This window comes from Rhinoderma darwinii, chromosome 4 (assembly GCF_050947455.1).
Source record: "Rhinoderma darwinii isolate aRhiDar2 chromosome 4, aRhiDar2.hap1, whole genome shotgun sequence".
Lineage (NCBI taxonomy): Eukaryota > Metazoa > Chordata > Amphibia > Anura > Rhinodermatidae > Rhinoderma > Rhinoderma darwinii.
Genome location: NC_134690.1, coordinates 116,748,070 through 116,755,736, shown reverse-complemented (window position 1 = coordinate 116,755,736; position 7,667 = coordinate 116,748,070). Strand labels below are relative to the sequence as shown.

Here is a 7,667-nt window from a genome sequence, read left to right as displayed (position 1 = left end):
TATCTGTACTGGGTATATATGGGTCTGTTTGTGAATGTGTCTTTGTGCTTGTATATATGTGCCTTTTATGTATTTGCATATGTTCCTGTCTGTGTATTTATCTGCCGGTGTATGTGTGCGTATATGTGTCTGTACGTCTATTTATTTACCGGTATGTATATATTCCAGAATGTGCGTATATATATTTGCCTGTATGTCTAAATATCTGTATGTATGTACAGTATATATGTTTCAGCGTGTCTATATATGTGGTTAATTTTTGGTTTGTGTAGGGGGCGGCAATAGAAAGTCCCGCACAGGGCGCCATTCAACCTAAGGCCGGCCCTGGCTCTATTCACACTTGCATCACTATTTCTGTTATTCTGTTCTGTCATACGAGCCTGATCTGTTGTATGACGGACACCAACTGTGCCCGAATTACTGAACATATTTACTTTAATAAGTTCTGTCGGGTTTCCATTATTTTGTCGGAAAAATAGTGCTTAATGCTGTGCTATTTGGTCCGGCAATTATGACGTTATCTGCGACAGAGTCTCCTAACGGACCCGCTGATGCAGATGTGAACAGAGCTTTACAAAGGTGAAAAGGTGTGACGCAACAATGGAGGATTTTATTTTTAGGCCTAATCAGACTTAGACATTTCTGATAATGTGTACATCTGCCTTCATATAGCAAATGACAGAAAACAGGCCTGATATGTATGAAATGTCGGGAACATCTTATTCTACAGCTCAACAAAAAGTTCTAATGGTGCAAACATGGCAGGTAGGTGCACATGACGGCGCAGTTTAGTGCCGTTTCCATAAACTTTCCCAAAATATTAAAATGGTAAAATGAGTTGCCCCTCGTATTAAAAATGTAGCCACCTGCACCATTGAAACTTGTGGGTACAGACTTAGTTCCACTAAATCATAAAAGAAGAAATCTTGGCAAACAAAGTCTCAAGTATCCTTGAAGATTTTGATCCGTGTCGGCTATTTTTACAATCTGTGAAGTGCAGCAATTAAATCTATGGGTTTATTTTTTTATGTTTGTTAGCTTTCCTCTAAATTTAAGCTCTGCTAATGCACTACAAGGGTTAATAAGAGAGATCTTCCATGGCTTTGTTACTTGGTGGCACTATTGTAGTAGTTTTTTTTACTGCAGTTGCTAAGCAGAGTTTTAACTCCTACATAACAGTGGTGAACTATTGATGCAACCGGCTGCTGGATTGTGTGTGCACTTTTACTTGCCTTGGCCTCCGGCTATGTAGAACCGGTATCCGGCCTCTTGGTGGTGTGAAAACCTCCTTGTCAGGTGTCACCAGTCATATGGTACATGCCGAGGATGCGGGCACTCCAGTACTGCTATTGCTTTCATCCCTTATTAGAGCATCATGAGGGGGTTGGGAGGGTGATGACAAGGCTGGCAGCTGATGTTCAGACCCGGTCTATGAACAGAACTGTGGTGTGCTGCCGGCTCTGGGTGGCATCCAGTGGGTGCTGCAGTGCTTGCAGAGTCCTGGCTCCTCTCACAATCTAAGCACCACCATGCACTTGCTCTTCCAGCTGCACAGGCTGACGTTTGTCAGGCTGCCGGCATCCAACCCACTTCACAGCTGGCCACGTCACAGGGATATTAAAGGGAAAGGACGCTTATTTGTGTCGGCTAAGCTCAATTATCCATGCCCATGGGAATGTTTTATTAGTGTGCCGTTTCATTGTGGTGAAGTGTTTATAATGGATGCTGGGTAATCCAATTCACTACAAAAAGGAAAAAAATTTAAATAATTGAACAGACTTTTTGGTATTAGGCAAATACATTATATTCATTGTATAGTAAAAGGTTCTGCAACTTTCCCATATACTTTATTAAGACTGGCGAGTCTTTGGGTGCATTTTAATTATTATATTTTTTAGATGTTTGGAAGTTTTTTTAGACATTTTTGGCAGCGGTTTTACCACGGTTTTTGATACGGTTTTTGCCTGTGAGATTTTTACAGGTGAAATCTGTAAAATAAATATGTTTCACCTGTAAAAACCAGATAGATAGGCATTTTTTACCGTGTGGCCAAAAATGTCTCATCTAAATGCAACCTTCAAGGCAAGTTCACACAAGGTGATACGGTGCGTAAAGGTACAAAGTGTATCTGCCCTGTTCCCCGCAGGGAATTCTGGCCAAAAAAAACGCACATTGTGGTGCAGTTTTTCACCCAGAATGTCCGCTGTGGAAATCCTGCAATGAAAAAAAACAAAAACGGCTACACTTAACATGGCGACGCGTCCCTCCGGCGTCCTGACGTTCTGCAGCCCTGGGATGATGTTTTATACCATGTGACCGTTGCAGCCTGTAAATCACAGGCTGAAGCTGTCACATGGGCTGCAGCATCATCCATGGAGGCCAGACCGGATGGCAAAGGAAGCACGGCTGGGGTAAAAAATGAAAGTTGGTTTTTTTCCGCCCGAAAAACTGAACCACAATGTGCTGCGGGTTCCAGGTTGGATACGCAGCACCATTTTGCGCAGTGTATCCGACCCATGGGAACCTGGTTTTTGGGGATGGTTTCCATAGACAGGAGACGCTGCAGATTTTCTGCAACAGGAAATCTGCAGCGTAATCTAAAAAAAAGCAGGTAAATCAGTCACAAAAATCCGAACCAAATAATGCATTTTTGCTGCGCATATTGCTAAGTCGCACCTCAGAGCAACTTTTATGCGGTTTTTCCGGCAGCGTGTGGCTTAGGCCATATGCACACGACCGTAGCCATGTGCACGGCCGTGATTTTCGGGTCGGCCGGGGGCGGAGTGTCACCCTCAAGCTGCCCGCAAATCGCAGGCAGTGCACATGGCCACGGCCATTATTTTCTATGAGCAGAACACGGCCGTAAAAAGACATGTCTGTTCTTTCTGCGGTCCGGGCTCCTGGTCCATGCACAAACCGTGGAAACCACGGTCGTGTGCATGACCCCATGGGAATGAATGGCGCTGCAATTCTGTGGATTTTCGGGGGAATTGCGGCCACAAAATCACGTTCATGTGCATGGGGCCTTATACTTGCAAAATCTCATCCCCTTGCTGCTATTATAAATACATTGGAATTTCCACACAAAATTCCGTTGTGGAAATTCTGCAGTATTTACGTTGTATAGGAACTCAGCCTAAGCGTCTGTTCAGACATTGCGGTTGAGGTGCTCTTAAAACTGCATTAAAATAACGCATGCATGTTTACTGCAATTTGGTGACATTTTTTAAACTATTGAAGTAAAAAATGCAACCGCGTCAAATGCACCAAATCGCAGTAAAAACACGTGCGGTTTTCGGATGCAGTTTCTCTATGTGCTTTTAGCCGCACCACAGCACCACAGCCGAAACGTCTGAATGGACCCTAAGGCCGGGTTTCCACGGGTCGCATACGCTGCGTAAAAACTATGCAGCGTGTCCGACCAGGAACCCGCTTCACATCCCGTCTGTACAACCGCAGCAAATTGAACCGCAGCGCTGACAAAAAAAAGTTTATACTTACCGTTGCAGGCCATGTGACCACTGCAGCCTCTGATTGACTGCAGTGGTCACATGGGATGAAACGTCATCCCAGGAGGCTCGACTGAAGAAGAAGCAGGGAATTCTGGGTAAGTATAACTTTTCTTTTTTCTTACTTGCGGTTTTTGCAAAAGTTGGAAGACTTTCTGTTGTGGGTTTTGCACCCCTATTGAATTCAATGGGGAAAACCCGCAACAGAAAAGCAACGAAAACGCAGCATAAATTGACGCTGCAGATTTAATTTCCGCACCGCAGATCAATTTATTAGCGTTTACTCTGCGTTTTTTTCCACAGCGTGGCATGAGATTTTCTAAATCTCATCCACTTTGCTGCTACTGTAAATGCTGCAGAATTTCTGCACAGGGTTCCATTGCGGAAATTCCGTAGCGTTTACGCAACTTGGGAACCCAGACTTACGACGCAGTGATGGAAATATAATCAATGTATGCCACGTGTGAGCAGAAAAATACAGAAGTATTACAATGTATTATATGAGCGATCAGAAGGTTAGATGTTAAAAAAAAGTGTAAAGAAAAGATTTGGGAAAACCATTACAAAAAAAAAAGCGACTTTTTTTCAATTACAAAACTTTATTTTGTAACAATGTGTAAAAATAAAAATATATACATATTTGTTATTGCTGCATTCGTAACAACCCGTACAGCAAAATGAACACAATATTTATCCTACATGAAGAATGCTGTAAAAAAACAAAACAAAGCTAAAATCACTGTATTTTGATCATCCCACGTTCAAAAAAAAAAAAATAATTAAAAAGTGATCGAAAAAACTTTGTTTCCCAAAAGGGTACCAATGAAAACTACAACTCGTCCCACAAAAACAAACCCTCATAGAACTCCGTTAACAAAAAAATAAGAATTTTAGGGATCTTTCAATGCAGTGAGAAAAAAATAATATTCTGTAAAAAAGTGTTTTTATTGAGCAAAAGTAGAAAAAAAATAGGCAAAAGCTTTAAATTTGAAATTCACTACCATCGTAATCATAGAGACCCACAGAATAAAGTCAACATGTCATTTGCAAAAAAATTCTGGCCGGAAAATCCACAGCATTTACAGTAGCAGCAACGTGGATGAGATTTGAACAAATCTCATCCACACGCTGCATAAAGGTTTGACGGAGCTCATGAACGGAACCCCTGTGCAGATATGAACGAAGCGAAAATAATGCGACGAATGTAATGCTAAAAGTTGCCAGCAGGTGGCTCAGTTAAGTCCTACAAGTTTGTATTCTCTTTGTGAGAGGTATTGGAAAGCGTGGCAAAAATGTAATCACTTCATGGCCATTTCAAAATTTTGGGTTTGATGAACCCAATTATTTATTCTTGGTTTGTACTCGTTGGTTAGAGTTTACTTTCGTTAATTTATAATTGTTTTTTTATTTGGACTATACTGTGAATCTTATGAGCACACACAAAAAATAAAGCCGTTCCACACCATCACAAATCTTAGTAATTATGTAATCTGTCACACGATCACTTGAGAAAGGCAAAGGTAATCCCTAAGGCCATGTTCAGACGTGGCAGAATTTTTCCGCTGCAAATGTTGGTGCAGATTTGGGGCAATTACGCAACGAATCTGCAGCAACATTTGCATATTTGACAGGTAATTCAGACGTTGCAGAAAACACAGCAGACTTGCCACAGATTTCAGTTTTTACATTGCAAAGCTGAAATCCGCAGTGAAATTCCGCTTCTTCTCCGGAACATAATGAGAATGCTACGGAGGGAAAATTCTGCACCGCAGCCTGATTTCCGCACAGTTATTTTCTGCAATGTCTGAACTAAGTTTCCTAAAAATGTATAGCTGGAAATGTAAAAAAACGGCTGCTGTGGAATTCTACTGCGGACTGTCCGCAGCTGAATTCAACAGCAATTCCGCAACCTCTGAATGTGCCCTCAGGCTGGGTTCACACGTGGCGGAATTTCACTTAAATTCCGCTGCGGACACTCCGCAGCGTTAATCCGCAGCGGAGCCGTTTCTGCATTGACTTCCACTTCTATTTAGAAGTGTTCGTTTAGACGATGCGTAACATTCCGCTGCGGAGCATAGGCTGCGGAGCGGAATTTGGTGTCCGCAGCATGCTCTGTCTGTTGCGGAGCAGTGGCGGACTCATGGCGGAATTTCTCCATTGACTTCAATGGAGATTCTAAGTTCCGCAATGAAGTCCGCAGCTGTCATGCACATGTTATGTGTGCTGCGGATGCGTCTTGCTTTTTTGCCATGACATTTCTTCATTCTGGCTGGACCTATGTATTTCTAGGTCTACAGCCAGACTGAGGAAGTCAATGGGGCTCCCGTAATGACGGGAGCGTTGCTAGGAGACGTCTGTAAATAGTCACTGTCCAGGGTGCTGAAAGAGTTAAGCGATCGTCAGTAACTGTTTCTGCACCCTGGATAGTGACTACCGATCCCAATATACAGCAACCTGTAAAAAAAATAGAAGTTCATACTTACCGAGAACTCCCTGCTTCTGTCTCCAGTCCGGCCTCCCAGGATGACGTTTCAGTCTAAGTGACGGCTGCAGCCAATCACAGGCCAAGCACAGGCTGCAGCGGTCACATGGACTGGCGCGTCATCCAGGGAGGTCGGGCTGGATGCCGAAAGAGGGACGCGTCACCAAGACAATGGCCGGTAAGTATGAAATTCTTTTACTTTCACTAGGGAAAGTGCTGTCCCTTCTCTCTATCCTGCACTGATAGGGAGAAGGGAAGCACTTTTCCCGCAGTCCGCAGCAGCTAGTCCGCATCAATTTACTGCACATTTTGTGCAGATCCGCAGCAGAATCTGCAACGCAGATTCTGTGCGGCATTGATGCGGACAGTTGCGGAGGAAATCCGCCACGTGTGGTCATGCCCTCACAGGTGTCTGTGCATATTGCTATGTACAGACAGGCACAATATATTGCCATATGTTAGTATGCCACTATGTTTTAATAAAAAAAACTTGCAAAATTAAAGTCCCTTTGTAAAACCAAAACAAAAATGATTAAAAAAAATCGAATAAAACCCTGCAAGGGTATGTTCACACACAGCGTATCCGCCCAGGACTGCAGCAGTCACATCGGATGAAACGTCATCCCAGGAGACAAGCCTGGTTGAAGAAGCACAAAATTTTAGGTAAGTATAAGATTTATTTTTTCTCTGAGTTGCGATTTTGCAGCAGAATCACAGCTTTTCCGCTGCAAAAATCGCTAGTTTTACCTCCCAATTAAATTCAATGGGGATAAAAAACGCAACAAAAAATCAGCAATTGCGCAAATACAATTGACATGCTGCAGATTAAAAAAAACACACCAACAGGTCAAGGTTTTTCTGCTAATGTTTTACGCAGCATTTGGATGAGATTTGTTCAAATCCCATCCACTCTGCTGCTACTGCATTATGCTGTGTATTTTCTGCAACAAAATCTGTTGCGGAAAATCCGCAGTATTTACGCGACATGTGAACTTACCCTTAAGGTTTACAATTTATTTTGGAAAGGGGACATTGACAGTATGTCAGGGTATAAGCTGTTCATCCGGTAGAGTAGTAGCAGCAGGGTTATTGTAGGGTGTAAGCTTTTCTGAAGAGGTGGGTGAAATTCTCATGTGTTAGCATGGCCGCCATCAGGGCAGTACTGCTAGTACACCTGTCAGGAGCCCGGCAACAAGGATCAAAAGAAGGGGCCTGTCCGCTACTTTAAACATTTCATTGAGGGCCCCAGCTTTAGGTACTTGGAGAAAGGAACAGACCCTGCAATGTGACCTGCCGATCTTTACTCTGAAGTAACTTACGCTGGAGCCCTGAGAGGAAGATGTTGCATGAGCAAGAAAGGAAGAGCTGGAGAGGAGCAGTGCCACGCAGCCCCCCCCCCCCCTCCTGCCTGCAACTTGTAACTGCTGTGGAAGATTCCTCCAGGACAGGTAAGAGGGAACTGTAATGCTATGTGTGGGGGATTCTTTACAAATCGTTTTTGTGGGGGAGGGGGAACTTAACTGTAAATGATATATGTGGGGGAGGGGATTTTCTCTCAAATGCTATATGTGGGGGAAAGTGGAACTTGGCTGTGAATGCTATGTGTGGGGGATGGGATTTTGTGTAAAACGTTTTTGTGGGGGAGGGTAGGACTTGACTGTGAATGCTATATGTGG

At 43.3% G+C, this 7,667-nt stretch overlaps 1 protein-coding gene across 1 annotated transcript in view; it reads right to left on the bottom strand.

Moving 5' to 3' along the window:
- Positions 1 to 1,543, bottom strand: part of MED12L (mediator complex subunit 12L) — a 507,362-nt gene extending 505,819 nt beyond the window's left edge. Inside the window, exon 1 of the mRNA XM_075861497.1 lies at positions 1,233 to 1,543. The gene's annotated coding sequence lies outside the window, so the exon portion shown is untranslated. The remainder of the gene's footprint in view (positions 1 to 1,232) is intronic.
- Positions 1,544 to 7,667: the final 6,124 nt, after the last annotated feature.